This window comes from Chroicocephalus ridibundus, chromosome 2 (genome assembly GCF_963924245.1).
Source record: "Chroicocephalus ridibundus chromosome 2, bChrRid1.1, whole genome shotgun sequence".
NCBI lineage: Eukaryota > Metazoa > Chordata > Aves > Charadriiformes > Laridae > Chroicocephalus > Chroicocephalus ridibundus.
Genome location: NC_086285.1, coordinates 51,624,907 through 51,646,920, shown reverse-complemented (window position 1 = coordinate 51,646,920; position 22,014 = coordinate 51,624,907).

Below are 22,014 nucleotides of genomic sequence, written 5' to 3'. Positions count from 1 at the left end.
TATGTGTGTCTCATGCTTTTCTCAGAAAATTGGAATGAAAAATACATGCATAAAAATGTAACCCTGGACCTCACTTAAAGTATGTATGAAGATGATTTTAAGAAAAGAACTGCAACTGCCGCATCTCTAAAAATCACCCTCCCAAGGAATTTTCCCATGCAGAACTTGTCATCTCAAAGCTGTTGGACCAAAATCATACATATCCTCTATTAAGAGGGAGGAACATGGAGCGTGCACTGGTCTCATCTATTTATCTGTATAAAACAGTGTTTACTGGCGGGACCAAAATCATACATATCCTCTATTAAGAGGGAGGAACATGGAGCGTGCACTGGTCTCATCTATTTATCTGTATAAAACAGTGTTTACTGCCAAGTTACCGCCCAGCCAGTCATAAGGCTGCATTAACGCTCAGTAAAGAGTTTCATTGATTGCCTGACCAGAAGATGGCCCTATGCAGCTGTGTCCAGAGGCCAACGGCATTTTTCATCTTTCAAAATTAAGCAGGGACAATAAGCACACCTAGGGACAAAAAGTGCAAGAAACAAGAAGTTCCCTCACTTGCCTCCTCCTGATGCCTTAATTAAATATTGTCTTCATGAATTACAAACTCTGAAAGCTGAAGGCCTCTCCAAGGAGAAAACAGAGACTTCTCCCCAAACCTGGTTGATGAAAACAGTATCTAAAAAAAAACATCTGAAGTTTTGCAAGAGACATGGATCCCAGCCACAGAACTTTTTGGATGGGTGAAACTAAAGATAACTTACAGAATACGTTGCTTTAAGCCTGCTTTTGTCCTACTCATTTATTCCTGTAGACTTAAAGTTTTGCCTTACATTAAATTAAATTTATTCTTTTCTAGAACCACAATATTGATCTGTTAAAATGTTTTTTCAAATGGGCTGGTACCAACCACAGGATCTGGAGGTCCCCGCTCTCAGGAAGGGCAGTCCATACAGAGACTGAAGTCACAGTTCACAGATGTTTCAGAGGCATCAAGGGCACCCTATGGCTCATTCACTGCTCAGTTGCTGACCAGTTAGCATTAATTTCTGCACTGAGCTGTCTGGAAATTGGTATGGGAGGGTGGTATTAGCCAGGCCATTATGGGTAGCTGCAGATTATGACAGTCCTTTAAGCAACTTCATTGAATTCGGGACCCTTTGAAAATCTGCCTTCGGAAGTGGACTCTGCAAAGTCAGGAAGAATTAAGAGAAGCACATCTGTAACAAGATTTGGCTAGCAGATCTGGCTAGTTGTGGGGTTTTTTGTTGTTGTTTTTCTGAAAGCATGTCAGTTGCCATTACAAACATACAAAGTATTTCGGTGGCGCAAAGCTCAAAGCCAGGGCACAGGTGCTACACAACACCTAGGTGGACTAGTTCACTGATTCAGTACAACCTTGAGGTATTTTCTTCCTTTTGGCTTTCTTAGGCAGCTGTGGCCCAAACACAAACTTTCTTCTCCCCACTTCATTGCCATTTCAGGTTGATGCATTTTGTGTACAGCCTCATTCCTGACATGCTTCCCGGCAGAAACGAATGATAAGAAGTATTGTACTCTCATGGTTCTCAAACAGAAAGACAACCCGCATACACACCCCATGGTCTGTACAGGGTGAAATAAGTCATTTCGTTAACACATTCACATTTTGGCAAAGCACATAAAACAGGGAGGGCATTGCCAGCAGCCTTTGGGCCAAGTGTTTTTAGCATCCTTGCCCAAATTCCTCTATGGACAGCAGTTTCTTTAGTTCTTCCCAGCTGTAAGGAAAGCTGGGAAATTGGACTGTGATCCATTTTGCAATGCACACAGATTAATCCATCTCCATTAGGTAAGGCGCACAAGACCAGATGAAGTAACATCAGTTTTCCAGGGTAAGCTTGAGTGCTTTGTTAAATCAAACCCTAAATATTGGTTACCGTGAAGAAAATTAATTCACATTGGGGAGGTTATGATCAGCACTAGCTTTGTTTGTAAGCTTTGCTGCCAAGGAGAATGAGCATGTAAAGCATGTAGCTGAGGAGAGACTGGCAGACAGTTCTTGAAAAAGAGGAGGAACCTAGCAAGAACCAGAAGGCCCTCAGTCCAAAGTACATGAGCACATTTGAAAGCTTTCAGTGATTCCCTAAATTACTAAGTTGAAATTAGCTTGTCAGAAAATGTGGAAGATTTGGGGAAAGGCAGGTTTGAACATGAGACTATTGCCATGCCTGATTATTCTGTATTCCCTTGTGTCAGAGTGGCTTAACATTAGGATGGTCACTAGCAGTTCATGGGGAAAAAAAGAAAAAAAAAAAAGGCTTACCTTGTGGAAAGTCATGCCTTTGTTATATAAAAAACACAATAATACTGATGGAACTACAGTCACCAATGGGTTCCTAAAATCTACATTTGCTACATCCACATGAATGCACCATGTCTAGAAGCATTCTAATTTCCACTTCTATCATTTTCCTATTCTTCACAAGCTGCTAGAAACCACACTTTTCAAACTTTTAAAGGCAACGTTGCTTATAACAGCCAGAAAGAGAAAGGAGGCAGGAGAGCTCATATATGTTTCTTAAAAGATCATAACATGAGGGAATAAAAAAATCCTTCAGCGACATTAAATATCTAGCATATAAAAAATTAGCCAAGTTGCAAATGTCTGCCAATTACATGGCCAAATTAAATACACAGATAATTGGTACAAGATAATTGCTACTAAGTTAAACTCCCATCTAAAGGGTTGTGAAATCACAGATGGGTGAAGTGAAATGAGGAGGAGGTGCAAAGTTAGCCCTGATTATGTCTTGTTTGACTTGACCATTTGAACAGCTAATCCTTTGCTAACACATCTGTTTTCAGAGATATTTTGTTTTTATAAGGCTGAATCAGTTTTTGCCTAACTTTGGTTTGGGGGGGTAGTGGTGGCAGGTTGTTTTACTCTGTTTCAGATTAATGAATCTTTAATCACATTGATGGGGAAAAGTTAATAGAAAAATTAATGAAAACACAACATCAGTGGCTGTGATGTGTAATGAATAATAATAAGGACAACAACAGATGCAGTCTGTTTGATGGCCCAATTTAAAATACTTCATGCCCAATTACAGACACTCATTTTCTATAAGGCAGACAGTTGGATAAGAAATAGATTATAATTTTCTGCTTTATGACTACTATATAGAATATCTAAGGTCATAACATGGAAGATTTACAGAAAACAATAGTTCTCATAGGACAGATGTATGACAAGGAGGCCCAGCTCTCACCAGCCATGTAAAGGTACAACCAGGAAGACCCTGGGTAGCCTTGTGAAGGAAAAACACCAAAGGCGAGTCTTGTTTTACAAAAATCACCACAACCAGAAGAGTTTGTCCTTGAATTGCACCACCCAGATGCCTATTTCCTGGTTGAGAAAGGAGGTTGGGGTACAATCATGTCCTGCACAGCTATGTACTCCCCCTTTTTTCCACTCTTTCTTTCCCCGCTTCACCTTCACAGCTTCTCTTGCACAAGGGAAACTTCCTCCTAGAGAAGAGCCAGCTGAAGGACCTTCATTTTGGTGACATCCTCTTTTGCATGTTCTAGATAGCTATCCCTCTTACCCAGGCAGAAATACAGTTCTACTTTACACAAGGAACTCCAGGATCTCCATAGCATGTCTGTTCCACAACCCCCTCCAATTCAAAGTATAAAAAAAAAAAAAAGAAAAAAGCCCAACACAAGTAGCAAAACCAAAAAAGCCATAAACTGAGGAATAACCAAAAAAACAACCGCCCTCTCATAGAAGGTCCAGACCAAACTATTCAGTTCAAAATAGCAAAGTACAACATTGTGATTTCAACTTCCTCTATTATAACCCACAATTTGAAAACCCTAGACCAAATGTTTCTGAAGACAAACTCAAAGTGTGTTCTTTACGCCCCTGTTTTCACAGGGCTCTGTTCAGGCTTGGGGGGTGGGGCACAGGGTTTGTTTTGAGGGTTTTTATTGGTTTTATTTTTTTCAAACTAGAACTTAGTTCAACCTCTGATGAATTGGTACTTTTGGATGAGAGAACAGTCTGTTGGGAAATCTCTGACTGGATATACCTCAGGCCCTCACACAGAAGTTCAATATTAGTTTAGATAACCTGACATAAACCACTTTCTGAGTGCTTTAAAATAAGTCTGCAAAATGACAAAGTTCCTGCATATTAGTTTCATCCAGTACAAATTTGTAGAAAGATGACTCCTCAGATTGCTACTGGTATCTATGATAAAAGTCTTTGAACCCAACGTTAACTGCATCTGCCTGTTGTCTGCACAGGGGCAAAACACCTCAGAGAAACAACTGCTTGAATTATTAAACCCTCCTGAATAGCACTGAAGCGTAAGGTCACCATTTTAACAGGATCTTGTTTAGAGACTCTCCCTCTTATTGATTTGGGTAGAACACAAGGGCTAGGAGTGAAGTTGAAAAAAAGCAATATGATTTAAACTAAATTACTTTTGTTTGCTACCCAGGGCAAAAATACAATGAGGTCTGAAATAGGTCAAGTCCTATTTTATCAGCTGCCACTTTAATCAGTCTGTATGTGTGAAGCTATTAACCATCCATATGGCTATTTTATCTAAACAAGATATTCAGTATTATTGGGAGAATCATTTTCATATTCATGAACTTGTAAATAATCATTTTTGAAAGGTCCTAGTCAGAAATGGGGTTTCATATATTTCTCACTAGGTCCCCTACAGGCACAGAAGACAACATTAATAAAGTCTTAAAATTATACATTAGCAAAAAGGACTGTGTATCAAGATTCATATCACATTATCTCACCTAGAATAAAGATCTTACTGACAGTTAAACAATAACCTGGTACCTGCAGAGACCAAAGGAGAAAACAGGCTGTATTGAATCAGAGCAAAGTCAATCCAGCACTTAATTCTATCTCTGACTGAGCCTGACAGGAAACACTTTGAGAAGAGTATAAGACTGGGAAAACATATCCTGTTCTTTCCCCACGACACTATTCCAGCCTCTCAGGATCTAAGGCTCAGGGGACTTTTCAAACCAGAGACAATGCGTTTGTCTAAATATTATCAAATTTTTCTTCCAGAAGTTTGTCTATAAATTGTGGTTAGCAGCAGCAGCATGCAGCAAAGAATCACACAGTTTCACTTCATAGAATTTGAAAAAGGCCTGCTGGACTAAAGTAGAAATAAACAAAGAAGGATCGTCCAAAATTATTCCTACACAGGAAACTGTACACTGCATATTATCGACCTCACACTAGAGCTACAGAATTTTCCAATGTGTAAAGAAATTACTAACTGCAACATTAGAAGGAAAAGACAATATTAATGGAAAATTTGCCACAGTACCTCGTATTGGTTCTTGATAGTTTATGTTGCCTGTAATATATAGTGAAACATGCAGGACTTGCATAATCCATAAATACATGGCAGCAGAATGTACAAGCCCATGCGACAACAGTACACGTGCAAGAAATAAGTGAATATAGATTTGCCATCTCAATTCTGCAGTCATTCACGCAACCTAATGTACACAGAAAGTGGCCAGTTGTCTCAAGCAACACTATTTCTGCTGTGAATCGTCATCCTTGACATTAGCTTTGCACTGCTTCAGTACAGAAGTTTTTACCTGTCAGAAAAAGCTGAGATTCTCCAACAGCAAAGGCACATGAGCTAGCAGGGGCAGGGCATAGGTGACAGGATGGTACTCAGTACACCAAAAAGAATAATTACTGCAAGGTCTTTATCACTGCCAAGATGGGGCTGATGAAGAAGGTCCTACTTCACAATGGAGGCAAAATGATTGGTCACGGACAACACTGAAGAGAGAAAACAAACCCACAAGGCTTACTTGACCCTGACAATCAGGGTCAGACCATGACGTGCAGGTTGTACTACTTGCATAAAGCCACTGTGGCACTCACAAAGCATGGGAAGCACCAGCACATCCTGTAGTTACCTCAACACTCTTCAGGGCAACACCTTCCTAGCCAACCCTAGCAACAGAGCAAAAGCACCACAGCAATACTTTCCTACACTTACAGGAAAGTACTGCTTCTTTCCCGTGCTGCTCTGAAGGGAAGCAATGCAACTTCTCAGAAGTCTCATGCCCGCTTTTTCTTTTCTAGAAAGGAAGCGAGCTGTAGTATTACCACCTTCTACCCTCGCCTCCAACATGTGTCAATTAACTCTAGTCATCCTGAACTATGGGACTTACCACTCTATTTTGATGTGTTAATTAGGCACCCACTAGTGCTTGTATGATATGGGAACAGGATACTGCACCTTCCTAAATCCAAAAAAAGAAGCAAGTTTGGAAAATACTGTCTCAGTCTGATAACCCCGAGGACAGTTCTGCTACTAGGCGGTGGCATTTTTGAGCCCCTTCTGTTCTCAGTACTGTCTGACACATCCTAATGAAGAACAAAAGTCATGCAACTTTGGCAGAGCATACTCATATCTACTGTTATGGGTTTGAAAAAAAAAAAAAAAGCCAGCTTTAAAGTTCTTTTTGTATCCTTTGCTGATCTCTCTGCTAGCAGCAAGTCAAAAATCACAGGAAGAATCAAAATTATATGTGCTTAGAAGTGAAAGCTCCGCTTCTACTTTGGTCATTCCCAGTAGTGAAAAGCTTAGGATACCCAACATTCAGAAGGTTTTAAAAAAAAAAAAAAAAAGAAAAAAAAAAGAAGAGAGAAGCAAAAAAAGAAACACAAATGCCATGTAGCTCTGTGGGGAGCCAGCAAGCCGGAAGGAACTTCCAAGCACCGCTAGTAAGCATTACCTGTTTTTTTACTGATCACTATTGCGAGAACCTTTCTAGAAATGGCAATGTGCATATTCACATTAAGGGTGTATATTGCCAATGCAGTGGTGGGTCTTATTTAGCGCCCATCCTACAGAAATACCTGCACAGACACTTCAGTGTGGCCAAGCCCACCAATCCATCACAGCTGCAGTGTATTTACCATTTTACACCAGTAACCCTCAGCAGCTGGTTGTTCTGCCCAGCAGCTAGACTTAGGCAAAATAAAGGGGAGCAAACAGGTAGGGTCTGTATGAAGTAGGAACTTCAGTGTGTAATAGCACAAGGACTAAGGAAATGGGGTTGACCTGGTAGTCGGGCTACACGGTAGCAGGATTTGAGCAATACTCTGTATTCAGAGTTTCTAAGAGCCGTAATAGGAGGACTGGGGGGCTAGGAGAAAAAGGCAGGGACCCAGCTTTGGGGAGATGCAGGGAAGTTTTGTAATACACAGAACTTTGTACCAGCGCTCACAGTTTGATCTCCCCAGTGTGCATGTTATCCCCTCCAAAATATTTCACAATATTAACCAACTGATTGATAACAGTATCCCTGTCCACTACAACAGGAAAAGTTTATCTGCATTGCGTCAACATGGAAACCAATTCAAAACAATCACAACTTCTCAGATACCAAAATTACAAGATAGAGTAGCAACTAGAATTAGTACTCACCAGGACTGACTTCTAGCACTCTGCTCAGCCCACCATTTTCTTCCTTCCAGAGGAAGGACTACAGACCATGAGGAAGGTCAATTATACACAGCTGCCCCATCACCACCACCAATGGCTGTAAGTAATCCACAGCTGCTGCCCAACAAGGCTAAGACTTAATCAGAGAGTATGAAGCCCAAATCCCCTTGAAATAACAGCAAAACTCTTAAGGATGTTTGTGGAATACAGACTTTGTCTGTGATGCTTAGATTTCATCTGGGAGGTATATCTGATCAAAAGCATGATAATAGAGTAAGATGTTTGTCTCTTTCTGATCTTGGAGCATTCCTGTAAGACTGGAGCAGCAGTGCGAAGGGTCACTGACACATTTGCTGCTAGTTAAATCTTTGTTCCCTTCCTCAGCCCCTTGTAGAAGTGCTTGTGGAGCAGGGACCACTCAGGAAACAACAGGGTGCTGCATGCAGGTCAATCCTCAGCTTGGGAAAGTGACTGTGGACAAAAAAAAAAAATACATGACATGGGTACAGCCTCCTGACATAGCTTTTCAAGCCTCAACTCCCCAACTCAGTTACTTAAAATGGTGTCCTCGAGGTAGCTGAACACTAACTGTGAAACACAGTCAGGAAAACAGAGATTTGGATCAACCTCTGCAACCACAGAGGCCCCACCGTTCCTGTTAAAAACCAGCTCAAACCTGTGCTAGATGTTTGGAAATCAGGAGGTCTCAAAGCACTGGATGGGCATGGCTCCAAACCATGCACATGGGGGAAGGGGGACAAAATGCCTATATGGTTTTATAGTCATCCATGGATGAAATCAAGAGGATGACACAGTGCCTTGGACAGGATTCCTTGACACAGGAGGTCCCTTTCATTTCTCTGTTTTCATCCTTAGGTTTGTATTCACACAAAATACCACTGATCTTCATGACGCTTTTATTTCTGCTTAGCTATTCCATGTGCTTAAAATGTGCCCGCAAAGGCACTGACTTTGGTCCTGGGCCCCACAGTGACCACTGATGTATGTGTTCATGTGGGAGCACCCTGGAAAGGTGAGATGAATGAGCTATCAGAGTGTGACATTACCGTAGGGGAAATCCCAGTGAGCCCACTCTTATGTTTTCAAACTACAGCAAATTGAGGACACAATTTTCAAATACAGCCTCCCCAGGAGACTTCACGTGCTTTGTGTTCTTCAAACTTTGTCTTGTTGGGGAAATTTAATTTCACAGTAGGCCTGCTGAGACGGTGGTGGGGAGGGAACCTAACATTTTTCAGACCTTCTTCAGGACCGTGCATTAACACCACAGCTTTGTTGGTCCTTCCTTCCTTATTTTGCTCTGTCATCCAGTTTTATGTGGTACGCTTATTAAAATCTCAGCATGCAGGATAGCATAGGTAAAGCATGAAGCCATAGCTCATTTTCCATCCTGTACGTGATCGTCTGCTTTTTCTACACCACCAGCGTAGAAAAACAGGTTGCTGTTACTGAGATGAACACTGGGGCATGAAGAAAAAAAGTTATTGCATGATACACATGGCTGGCTCCACCAGCACTTCTCCCCCCATTCCCCAGCTGCAATACAAGGGGCAGAAAGCCCGGCTTTGGAAATCTGTCTCAGCCCTTTGCCTTCTCTTGTCTACATTCAACATTTTCCTTTAGCAGATGAACGCTGGATCAACCCTCACTTCCATCCCACATTTTGACATACTCTGTGAGGGAGCTTGCAGCAGATCCTGAGCAAAGTTTAGCATTTGGGTAGATGGGACAGCTGCACTGGTTTCAAATGGAGCTGCGTGCCCACCTAGGCCACATTAGCTCCCCTGCCAGCACCAGTACCTCTTGCGTCTTTGCCCAGGATATCTCCCGTGGTCTAACCATAACTGCCCAAAATTCCCAGTCCTGCAACTCAAAAAATTGCCACCAGCTGACATATAATATAGTTACATTTCCTTACAGGGATATATCTTTCTCTTGCTCTCTACTGTTTTATGTGGAGGAAAAAGATAGGAAATAAGCCCACAACTTGCATCATGCCGCATTTAAGCAGAAACCTAAGTACAAACCCTCAGGAGGAGAGTCTCTTTCCAACTAAAGGCACTTCCATTTTGCTTCCTACATGCTGTGTCTCAATTTACCTGTAAAGCCATGTGCACCTCAAACGTATGTCAGAATTGGGCGTGATTTCACGGGAGTCAGGAGACCTGAAATCTGTTCCTATCCCTGCTACTGAACTGTGGCCTTAGCTGGGTCATTTCCCTTCTCTTTCTTCTCCTCCTTCCACTTTTTCAGATTAAAATTCATTCAATGACTTGCTCTTTCAGGGGATAATTTTACAGATGAGCTCTGCTGCTGAATGGAGCCATCATTCCTGCTGCCTTACCCATAAAATCTGCGTAGCTGTCAGCACACCATGGCATTGACCCTGGTTAAAACAATGTGGGGTTGGTTTTTTTTTTTCTGTTTTGGGACTGCTAAGGGCCTGTGCTGGGGGAAGGACAAGGGCAGGGGACAAAGGCAGAAAGCTTGTCCTGCCCCTTGTCTGACAGGAGTTTACGGAAAGATGACTCACACACATGGTCTGCAGCAAGAAGCAACCTCCTAACCTGCCTGCTCTGAGCTGCTCTCAGACTGGAGCTCACAGCCAACGGGCCTGGACTCTGTCTGGTTCTGAGTTTCCTGCTTTATACTGCTATGCCTCCGTGATGCACCCTTGGAAAAAAATCATGAGCCACATCTGGGTTCAGATAACCATGTTCCTGCACCCTGAAAACATACCCAGACCCAATACTTTGTGGTGACTTACAAAATACAGTCAGCACCTGGAGAAGGCGCTATTGAGGTGTGTCACCCCCCTCCCGATCCCCTCTGTTCACTGAAGCACTGTTGAAGAGGGAAGAAAAAGAACAAGCACAGGGGAAACAAGCTTGAAATTGGACAAATCCAAGATGTACTTCAAAGGCTTCACAGTACCAGACAGAAACAGTACAGTTCAGATGTATTTAACGTCATGTTAATACTCAGCCTCATGCTAATGAGAAGCAGTGTGACATTATTTATTCATTCTAAAATAATTTACTTTCTGTGATGGTGAGACTGAACTATGGCTCCAGCAGAATCTTATTTTTCTTACCAGCTGTAATGAAGTTGGTTTCACAGGAGCACTCTCCCAGTTGTAATGAGCTGCCTGTCTCCTGCCACTACAATCCAGTGAGAGAAATAAGACCAGCTGAGAAATACTTTATACTTTGATCTGTCTCAACAAATCAGTTCAAGAGCTCTAAAACAGAAACCCCAGGGAGAGGGAAGGGGAAGAGGAGAAGTTCAAGCCGGGAAGTTTTAAAGCTGTATTTGATTTGTTTCACTAGATCTGTGGTAGTTAAAAAAAAAAAAAATCACATCTGTCCATCTTTTTTGAGCTTTCTCAGCTCTTTCAGGTCCTGCTACACTCCAAACTTTGGACAACTTTATTTCAGTGACAACCAAAAGAACAAGTATATATGTTTTTATATATATATATATATATATTAAAAAAAAAACCCTGACATCTTGAAAAGTCATGTTCTATAAGCTGGCTGAGTTGGATTTCTCCTGTTGCCAATATATCAACCACCCTGTTATCCACTTCTTAAGAGAAAAAATTAGTTGATCAAGAAAATACAGAGAGAGAAGGCAGGGGTGGACCCACACATGTTTTGCTCCTTTCCTTTGAAGTTAAGCTGCTCTGAATGAGCAAGGCATGAATCCTACCTCTGGGATTCATCCTACACCCTCCTTTGCAACACTGGGGACAAAGAATTCATTACAGCCTTGAGCATTACCGTGCTGATGTCTCCTAGTTTTAACATCAGCTGCATGGAGGAACTTGGTATTTCTCTTGCACTCTTGCACTTTTTTTGTTTTCTGGTTTTGTGTTGCCTGCTAACTCCCTGCATGATCTTGGTCAAACCCCTTCACCCAAGTGGCTCCATCTGCTAGGAGATGATGAGGCTTTGCTCCTTACACAGGGAGTATACAATGAAACATCTGGGGAAAATTATTATCAAGAGTTTGGTGCTATTGAAGAGGGTTTCCTATATGATCAGCAGTTCCCCTGAAAGAGGGTAGAAATTTTAAGACTTGTAGTAAAACAGAACAGGAATTAGCAGGGAAAAGCAGATATACATCATGAAGCTCAGCGTTATCAACAGACAAAACTATCCTCATTTTCCTGCATGTCAATGCCACTACTGTTATTTCTAGATACCAGCACACACTAGTAGTTGAATCTCTGCACGAAGATGGCCATAGCTGTGCAAGCCATTGATGCCTTAATGCAAGTTCACGGCTCTAGCTCACACTGGTATTACATTGTGTAAAACCAGGAATTGCAAGGACTTTGTAAATCTAATCCTTGAGATGGCAGTTCTCCTGCCCGTCTATGTTTTGTAATGGACGGCTCTATGGCACACATTCAACCAGAATGCTCTTTCACAGAGACGTACCAATTAAAGCCACATTTAGTATCTTGGGTATTTTAACCAAAAAGCATATTAGCTAGCCTGAGTGCCAACAGCATGTAAGATACCTTATGTTAGGGGGAAAATATATTTTCCAGTGTCTTGGCTGTTTTTATACTTTCAATGCCACATTCCGTTTGCAAGAGCATTTTGTAGCTATGAAAATCGTTTTAAAGAAAAAAAAAAAACCCAAACATTTTAAGCTTAGGAAATTGTGAATTTAGAATCTACAAAATGCCGGGAGAAATTCGGAGATGGTGACTGTGCTTGAAAAATAACTCTTCCCTTCTCTAATTGATGTTCAATGGTTAATGGCATTTTTAGAAAAATGTACAGCTGAGAAAGCACACATAAGAAGAAGGAAATAAAAATGAGAAAATAAATAAAAAGCATTCAAGTACAACACTAAATTAGCTAGTTATTTACACTTGTCCATGTTGGTTTTGGTGTTTGCCACTATCTTACACGCACTGATAGCAATACGTAACAAAACTGGAACACAACGCAATTTTAATTAGCAAGGTTTGCAGAAGGACTTAATGTCAGTGTAAAACAACTCTATACATGTCCTACCTCTTTCTAGAGCACCATGATGAACACGAATAGATCAAAAAAAGGCTGCTACCATATATATAGTAGCATCCAATGCATTAAACGCAAGTGCGTCCCAGTGCTGCTCTCACCCTGCCCCGCAGCTTGCAGTCTAACGTTTCTGAGGGGAGCTAAAGTTAGTGCTTTCTGAACAGTGGAGCGAGCTTAGGTTTAAAAGCAGAGAGAGGCGTGACCAGAGCCCGGCAGCATGCCTGTGCAGGAGCCCCTCAGGCCTGCCTTGCCACCACTCCACTGGCTGAGCTGGACCCATCAAGACACGGCTCTGGTTTGCAGCTTTGGGGAGAACGTGTCTACTCTGACTCAGACTGGAAAAGCAGCACTGGCAAAGTCGTTCTGTCCGTTCCCTGGAGGGCTCTGCTTCTTCTAAAAGCTAAGCGTGTGCAATATTTACACTGGTCGTATCAGCTTACTTCTGCACTGGGCTTTGCCAAGCAGTTTTCAGGGCTGGCTGGGAGGAGGCAACGCCGCCTGCTGAAGCTCAGCTCCGGATTCCAGCGCCGCAGGCATGGGGGGCTCTTAATGCCTGGCTCGTCTGCGGTAAGTAAGCAAGAAACAAATGCAGGATTAAGTGTCGCAGCAGATTACTGAGCAGGACGCCTGCTTTATCGTGACGCTGAGCTTCACAGATGCCAGGATGGCTCAGTCCACACAAGTGACCAGAAGGTCACATAACTGCATGTCTAGGGCCATCGGCATTAGGCGCTCTTTGCAAGCTAAGTGTGGATGTGGACCAAAGCTGACTGACAGGAATGTGCATCTGTCGAGGCAGTTGGGCCTGCAGATGACATTCATTGCTCTCTGAAAGCCACCAACAACGTGGGTCTCTGCTGTCAGGGTCTTAACTCCTGCGTAGGCTGGAGTGGGACCCAGATTCTCTTACAAGCTGCCAGCCACCATTTCACTCTGAAACGGACCATCTGAGAAGCCAGACACAGATGAATGACTGTTGAGAAGAAATACGGTGGGTAATAGGCTGAAAAACAGAACGGTTGTGACCCTTGGTTTTCTGGGATTCCCAGACACAGTGCACTGAATTGAAAGCCCTTGCTCCATTATCTGTCAGCGGCAAAGATCACATCCCAGCACTTCCCCTTGGTCTTCCCACAGCTCAAGATTTTACTAATTCCGAAGAAATGTCATTCTGTGAGAGCGCATCCCAGACCTTCAGGCCTTCTCTCCAACTACTACCCGTGAGACACGCTGCACTGATTCATTTTAAAAAAAGCCTGTGCTCCACTTTGGTAAAATATTGGGGGGTGGGGTGTATGTGTGTCTGTGTGTTTTAACGATAGTCAGCACAGGGCGTTGGCAATCCAGTAGTTATCGTTGGTCTACCTGGCATGATTTCTGTGCCCTAGGTATCATTTATCCCACTTCTTGGTGTCTAGAAGTTAGACGTCAAGCTGCACTAATTATTTCGGCTCCCCTATTGAGAGAGGCGCGGGGACCTACACAGAGCGATTCATTCCACCCTAGAATATGGCATCCTCACAGATCTCTGTTAAAGGGTATGTCTTTCTCATGAAAAACTGAGGATAATAGCTCGTCTTCTAATGAAAGCAGCAGCAGCAAAGGGAAATATTCTTTGTCGGTAGCGCCGGTTGAGAATCTCTAACGGTGCCTTTTCTGCCTGTGTTTCTGTGTGAGCTCAAAGGATCGGTCCTCTCCCACAGAACCAGTCCCATAGTGTGGTTATTAGCATCTCTTTCATCTCCCTTCTGGATCTCAAGGGTGCCAGAGCGTTAGGCATCCTTTTTTCTACTGATCTTATACATATTGCTGATATTAGAAATGCCCTCCCTGGCACCTTGTGTATGGCCACAGCTGGCTTTTTCATGCTTCTGCTGTACAAAGACCGCTACAGCGCGGCCCATAATAGGCACAGAGAACAGGCAGGCAGGGTGGGACTTCATTTGCGAGCCTCGTTGGTATCAGGTCGCACACGTCTCTCACGCTGGTGCTGGCGTGCCTTCACAAGCAGGCACAAGCCGGGGCTCCTCACTTCAGCCAGCAGCTTCAGAGACTTGGCCACGCTGATCTCCAGGGGCTCGGCACACATGCCCGAAGCGTACAGCGGCGTGTTATCTGCTCTGAACCTCCTTGCGTGCTCCCAAAAACTAGCTGCCATCACACCTCTCTCGCTTCGATCTGCAAACCGTTTGTTTCCTGTGTACGACATTTCAGAGCCCCTCCGACCCCAGCTCCCAGCAGCACGGGCTTATTTACGTGGAACAAAACGGGGCAGCACAAAGAGGAAGGGAAAAGGAAAAAAGAAATGCAGTAAAATTTCTCTTTTAGCCACTCGTAGCTGTCTCACAACACCCACAGAGCTCATCGTAGCAGAGCTGAGTAAAAAGGCTTTGCCACTGCAGCTGGCTTTCAGGTATTTCTGCCGCTTTTCAATGCAGAAAGAAATTTTCAGTTCTCACAAAAAAGACGTAGTTCTTTGCACAAAAAATGTTTTAAAAGAGCCACCGGTACCTTTGTAGTTAAACCTTACCCGCTGTTTTTTTTTTAAAAAAAAACATGCTTTATTGATGAGAAGAATGGTCATAAATTACAGTTACACCAGAAGCGTCCTGCGCTGGATGAGTGGTTTGAGAAAAAATTGCAGCTTCCCTTTACACACTCGTATTTGGACAATGTTAGTTACTGTCACTAACAGACATTTTTGCTAAACAGATACATACATCTGTTCAGACAATTAGCCTTCCCACTCAAGAAAAAATTCGATCCAAAACCCAATTATTTCTTAAGCAAAGAGGGGCAACGCTTCTAGTTCTGTACCACAGAACATCTGCTGTAGAGCAAGGCAGCTTTCTAAAAAATACATCCCCAGTCCAGGGGAGCAGAGAAGTGCATGAATAAATAATAAACAACTCTCAGATCAAAATTTTTCCTAGGCCGTATGAATGCTTCATGTCCAGAGCTCACTCCATTGCTGTGTGTGTGACAGCTCTGATGTCTGCAACATCTTTATTTGCACATCAGCAGTAACTCCTTCCACCACATGCCAACTACATATAATCTTCAAGTCCCAGTGGACTGGGATGATAAAATCTGTTCAAGAAATATTTAAAGCAGATCTTTTTTCCCCCTTCTCCATCCCCAGGACAGCAGGAAGGATCCAGATTTATCCAAGCATATCCAGATTTACCCGAGTGTCTTCCATATAATTTGGACCCCTTTGTAGTTTCTGAAACTCTCTGGCAATTTCAGCCTAGTGGAAGATGGCAGGGAGCCCCATGACATGTGGTTTTCTGATATCCATGCCAATAAAAGAAGCATCAAGCTGTGCATAACCCATAGCCATGGGAATTATGTTGCCCAACAGGCTTATGCACCCAGTGGGAAGCGGGACTGTGGATGCCTGAAGCAGTTCTGAATTACAGCACGCTGTATGTCTCAGTGTTTCATCTGCACAGATGAAACAAAATGAAAGAGTGGCCATTAATGTGCGCCGGAGCTTGGTTCAAGTGCCACATGTCAGCTTCATACAAATGCATTCCTGCTTGCTCTGCAGGAGAGAAACCTCACCTCAAGCTTCAGCGTACTCAAGATTTGACCCTCACTGAAAATTTGGGTCAGGGAGATTCTGGATGCTGGTTGGCCTCCATTTTACTTACTGTTAATGCAATTAACCGAGAGCGTACGTGTGAATTGCTCTGAACTGTTATTTATAGGAATCCTACAAATAATCCGGCATTTTGCTTTAAGTTCTGATCTCCCGGCCTTTATAATGGGTGGCACAGTCTGAGGTGTTGAAAGTAATTTCCTTTTTTTTTTTTTTTCCCCTGTGGACGTATTCTCTAATGTATTTGATAAGTCTTTACAGTAAAATTTGTCCAGATTTACCATTTAAGGTTTGATCTCAATGTCATTTTTTTCCTTCTTCGGTTCTTAGATAAGATCATCTGTTTTGCAAATAACTGCATTAAGTTTTGCACATCAAAGGATTGTACTGTGCCCACCCACCTCCTGACATCATGTCCCATGACTAAATCATGCCCACAATGAATCAGCAACACTTCGCTTGGAAAACACGAGCATGATTCATGAGAAATTTTGTAAAACCTTTTCTTTTAATTGAAAGGCTTTAGAAAAAAACCAAACAATTCTTTTTTTCTCTGTCAAAAAAATTTGTACTGACATGCACACACATGCAGAGAGCCCTTTTCCCCAACAAGCTCCACCTGTCATAAGATTTGATCCTGGTGAGGTCAAAATTAATCTAATCTAAGCAGAAAATTTTCAGTCTTGTCTACCATCAATTCACTCTAGTCTTCCTATCACGCTCAGTGGCCCAGTGGCCACTCCCTAAAAAACAAAAAAAAAATTACCAAAGGATTTCATGTTTTCCATGCAGATAACAGCAGTTTTCCATGATGGTGGAGATGATCTGACATAGATTTGCAAGCAAAACCTGGATATGGCAAGAGCCTAGATTCACCCTTAGGGTTTAAAAAAACCCATGTAGCTTTGGGAACTGTGAAGTCTGCTTTTCATCTCAAGATACACAGCATGCTTTGAGGGGACCTTTTTAAAGCATTTCTCTAGGGATATATTTAGTAGAGTTCAACGGAGATAATTTCTGTACTGGGGAGCATATATCTTTCCTATAACATTATCTTCTCCTTACGTTTCCTCTTTACAACTGTCTTTTGTAAAACTGCACCCACAACATAAAAGGCAAAGTTTCTTTGACTTATTTTCCTAAATCTGCAGCCTCCAAAATTATTCTTTAAAAACACAAGAATGAACTGAGATGTAGTGCTTCATTAAGCACGTGTACGTTCGCAGCTGATCTCTCCAAATGAAAATCAGGGAAGAACTGAATACTGCTTTTCAACAAGCCATCCATAATTTTACCCAGAACACCCGTTATTCTTCAGTTTGAAAGCTAGTCTCAGGTGCTTTCTTGCACTTTATTCCTGAAATTCCTACATCAATTAACCTCTTTTAAATCAGCAACAAATTACTATAAAAACCACTCTTAGTAGCAACTATACCTGAAAAGAATAGGGTTTATTGGTTTGTATTTTTTTCAGGAAAGCCAGGACTTTTGGACATGAAACAACAGACTATACACCGAAAGACACCTGAAAAAAAATAAAATAATTATTATCAACTAAAGCAAATAACTCGGCACAAAAGCACTGCCTGTGCATAATTAACCTTTACAACAATAAAGAACAATTATATGCTACAAAGAAGAAATTAAAGACGATGAAAAGATCATGAGGCACTTCCCACTGGAAGGTTTGTTTCATCCTCAACATGGCATTACATCCTACTCTGAAGAGCAGAAGAAGCAGCTGCGTAAGGCCAGTCGTAGTTACTCATGCAGTCAGGGGCATTTGACACTAAACGAACTGATAAAAATTAACCCCAGGTTAGCCTCACCTCCTCCTTCTGACCCTTACAGGTTTTGTCACAGGATGGGCTCTCTCAGGTGATACAAATTTTTATTTTATTTGCTTATTAAGTATTGGGTAACAAATATTGCTTTATGGAACTGCCATATTTGGCCAGGTCAGAGGTTGATCCCCAGCACAATGCTCATCTCGCGTAGTGTCTGGGGAAAGGTTTAAGAATGGGGCAACGATATGGAGATATTTCTTCAGGCTGTTTCTGAAACCACAGCTGATGTCCTGCAGCAAGACATGCCACAGGTTGTCTATACGCTTCTATATGGGGAAAAAAGAGCTCTTATCCTGTTTTCTTTGTTTGGAAACTGCTGTTCTAATAAGCAATTTATTTTTTTCTCTCATGTCTGCTTTTCCTTTTATCAGGAGAGGTAATGAGGAATTGGTTGTATATTGTAAAAAGAGCCAGAAGAGTGGGGTTTGATTCCCCCTCTGACGTGCACTGGAAAGCAGTATTTTATTGTTTTTTTAGCAGCATTCCACCCAAAGCCTAACTCTGCAAAACATATAGCAGTATAGCAATACTTAATGGCATTCATCGAATGCTGGGCCAACTGTCCTCAGGATCACTGTGTGGCATTAATTATTTAACCATCAATCCACTGCCTCAGAGGCTCATTATAGTCACTTTTCTGAAGAATTAAAGGAACTAGCAGGGAAGAGAGTATATTCTTACAGCAAACCAGGGGCAGGAATTCAATTAGAAATGAGGATCTTTGCCCTGTTTTGGCAGCAGGGATGCCCGAAACTGCTGCATCACCTGTACTACGCTGGGCACAGGTGATGCGGTGAGGCTTCTTCCCCTCCAAAACATTCAAGGCATTTCTATTGCCTGCCACACAGCTTTGAATAGCGCTTGAGGCTCGTAGGATTGCTGTCGAAGCACTAGTCAGAGCTTGGCTCAATGTTTGCCCTAAGCCGGCCGCTGCCTAAGGCTAAAAGGTGATGTCCCTCGCCAGAAATGTAGTTTCAGATGACATGAGCTAAGCAGGTTTTGAAGCTGTGAGCATTTCTAAAGCATAGTCTGTGGGCTTAAGCATGAGTAGCATACTCTTGAAGATTAAGGGAATCCTTAATCCTCCCTATTCCTTTCCAGTCAAGAGATGAGCCCTGGGAGACAGCAAGTCAAAGCTCTCAGCCCTGGGCGGGCACCTCCCTCCACCAGAGAACCTCCACGGAGTGCTAAGGGAGAAAACTCCCCAGTTATCCCAAAGGTGCCACAGCTCAACAACCTTGTGAAGGGGAGGGCTGAAAGGACACTGACCGGTGGCACATTTTGTATCGCTTTTGGGAGTGCCAGTGAAACCTTGTCATTGAAGCCCTCAATGGCCATGCCAGGGCAGGTCACCAGGCTACAGAGCAGCTAACAGGGCAGAGAGTGAGATGCTCTGGGCACGCTACGGCCTCCCCTCGCGTTTCCGTTCCTTGCTGCTGGGGTGATTTATGCAGTCTTCCTTCAGTATGGGAAGCTGTTCACGCGGAGTTAAACAGAAACATAAGGGAATACGGTTTTAGAAGGAAATCGTTGACTTCTCGAGCAGCACAAAGGGCGAAACAATAGCAAATGGCATCTGGCTTCCGTTAGGACGTACAGCCTCTGCAAATTACAGCCCACATGAATTAGACCCATCCAAAAGGCTGATCAGTGTCATCTGATGCAGTCAGCTTAATCCAGGATATGCCTTTTTGGTTTCTCAGTAGAATACAAATTAAAAAAACAGTGGCAAATTAGATATGCATGGGGCCCTTGGGAGCACTTTCCATCAGCTTCAGAATACAAAAAAAAAAAAGAGAAAGCGATAAACAACTACCAAAGCAAGTATACAGCAGGTAAAGGGAAAAATGCAACAAACAGACCCTAGCACCCCAACAGGGCTGCCGCAGAGCAGCTGCCTGAGCCTGACAAATTCCAAGGGAAGACCAGAGCAAAACAAGCCCAGTGTGACAGAGCAACCCCACAGGAGAGGAGCACGGCCTGTAAATCATTTCACTATTAGGAGCTGGGCTCTGAATTCAAGGTGACCAATTGCTGAGTTGCTTGAACTAAATTTGGCCAAGTGAGTCTAACAGCACTCCTCTTATGGAGATTGCCCACAAAATATTTCAAAGGACTGAGAAAAAAAAGCACTGAGTTTCACCTAGCCATTTTTGTTACGTGTATTTGCAGGTCACTTCTTTTTTTCCTCCTCCTCACCTTCTGACAATGCTGAAACATCTCTGTTTTAATAGCAGAAGGCTGCTAAACAATCCAGCTCAAAATATTTTTATTTTTATTAATGAACAAAAAGTTTAGGAGAAAGACTTTAAAATATTGTATGATTGATTAAAAAAACAAATTTTGAGAATTTTTTTTTCCTTCACTTGATCTAGAAACGGAATTGTCTGTCTTCAAATGTAAATGCTTCCAGCATAAAGCAAATATGTGCACCACCACGTGAGATGTCTCCCCGGTGTATGTGATACCTTAATAATTAGGGCATTCCCCATAGCTGAGGGAGATCAATTCAGTTTCCTCTTATGCCTAAGGAGATTCAAACTCTTTGGAGAGTGAGACGATCAGAGGATGTAGGCCATTTTGGAGTGGGTGGCTGTGACCTCCTCCTGAAACTGCTCAATTTTCCATAAAGTCTTATTTCAGCAGGAAGGCGCTTGAATGCGCAGGTAGGAGCTTCTGCCACCAGGCTGAGAGAAGTCAGTCGGTGGGATCCCTGCTGCCACGGCTATTTGCATGTTTTACGCGAGCTGGTCATTGAACGGGCAGAGACAGGTAAATCATGGGAATTCACAGCCATGGCCAATCATGGGATTTGCTGTTTGCCAAGGGGATGTGACAAACGGTGTCACAAGGACATGAGGAAACTGTATCTTTACAGAAGCAAGATTCCTAGGCTTTGTCTTTTGACTCCCTTCCCCATCACTACTGAGAGTGTCTACAGCCCAGCTGACCATCGATAGATGATGCTGAGGGCAGATTTATTTTTTTTTTAACCAGGCAATTCATTCATAGTTCTCTGATGAGAAGGACGTTCAATAAGGTAACAGGAGCGGTTCAGAGAAGAGAAAAAAATGGGACTAAATATAGTGATCACCAAAGGGTCTCTTCAGTCCAGACACTGCATGCACAGAGATTTGTCCCCCCCAGGCTCGTTCAGCCTGGCTACACACAACTGTCCTGCATAAGGTCACCTGCACGTCCTCTCCTGCCGGACTCTGGAGCCTTGACAGAGAAGGATACCCATTCATTCAGCAGCAGCAAACCCAATTATGTGTAATTATAGTAATGGTAGGAGAGAAGGCCATACAATGCAAGGCATCAGAAATGAGAGCTCGGGGTTCCAGGCAAAATTCAAATGCAGTATCTCGATTTAAAAAAGGAAAAAAAAAATCAATCAGGAGGCTCTCCCAAGGCATTTCACCTCTAATTGAAGAGTGCATTGTGTTTACTTACCTGCTCATGTTCTTGACTGTCTCTCAGCAAATGAATCATGATTATACTACATAAAATTTAGTGTTTGGCTTTCTTATGATCCCATAGGACTGTATTTCACACTTTAAGACACATATGTAAAAAAAGACTGAACTCAGAAAGATATCTGTTCATTGTATAGAAAAGAAAAATGTTTTAAATATGGGTTGTTGCCCTCCCAGTTCCTGCTTCCACAGCTGAAGTGTGTAAAGGAAAGGCCACCTGTCTTAAAGGTAAAATGAAAGCTGTTTCACATTCAGATTAACAATGGTCAAGGGCCTTCCGGGCTGCTGTCATATTGGGTGTACCTAAAATCGTACTATGACACATACAGATTTTACACACAGAAGGATCTCAGGCTTTTTCATGATGCATATCCATAATTCTGCAGTGCTCAACTCCTACCTATTTTAAAGGTGTTCAAAACTCATCAAAAATGCAGCTTAAGTGAAAAACAACACAGGCTTTTGTCTGGTAAACACATTTGTGACTCAAATATTGTCATCATCGAAGCAGAATGAGGAACT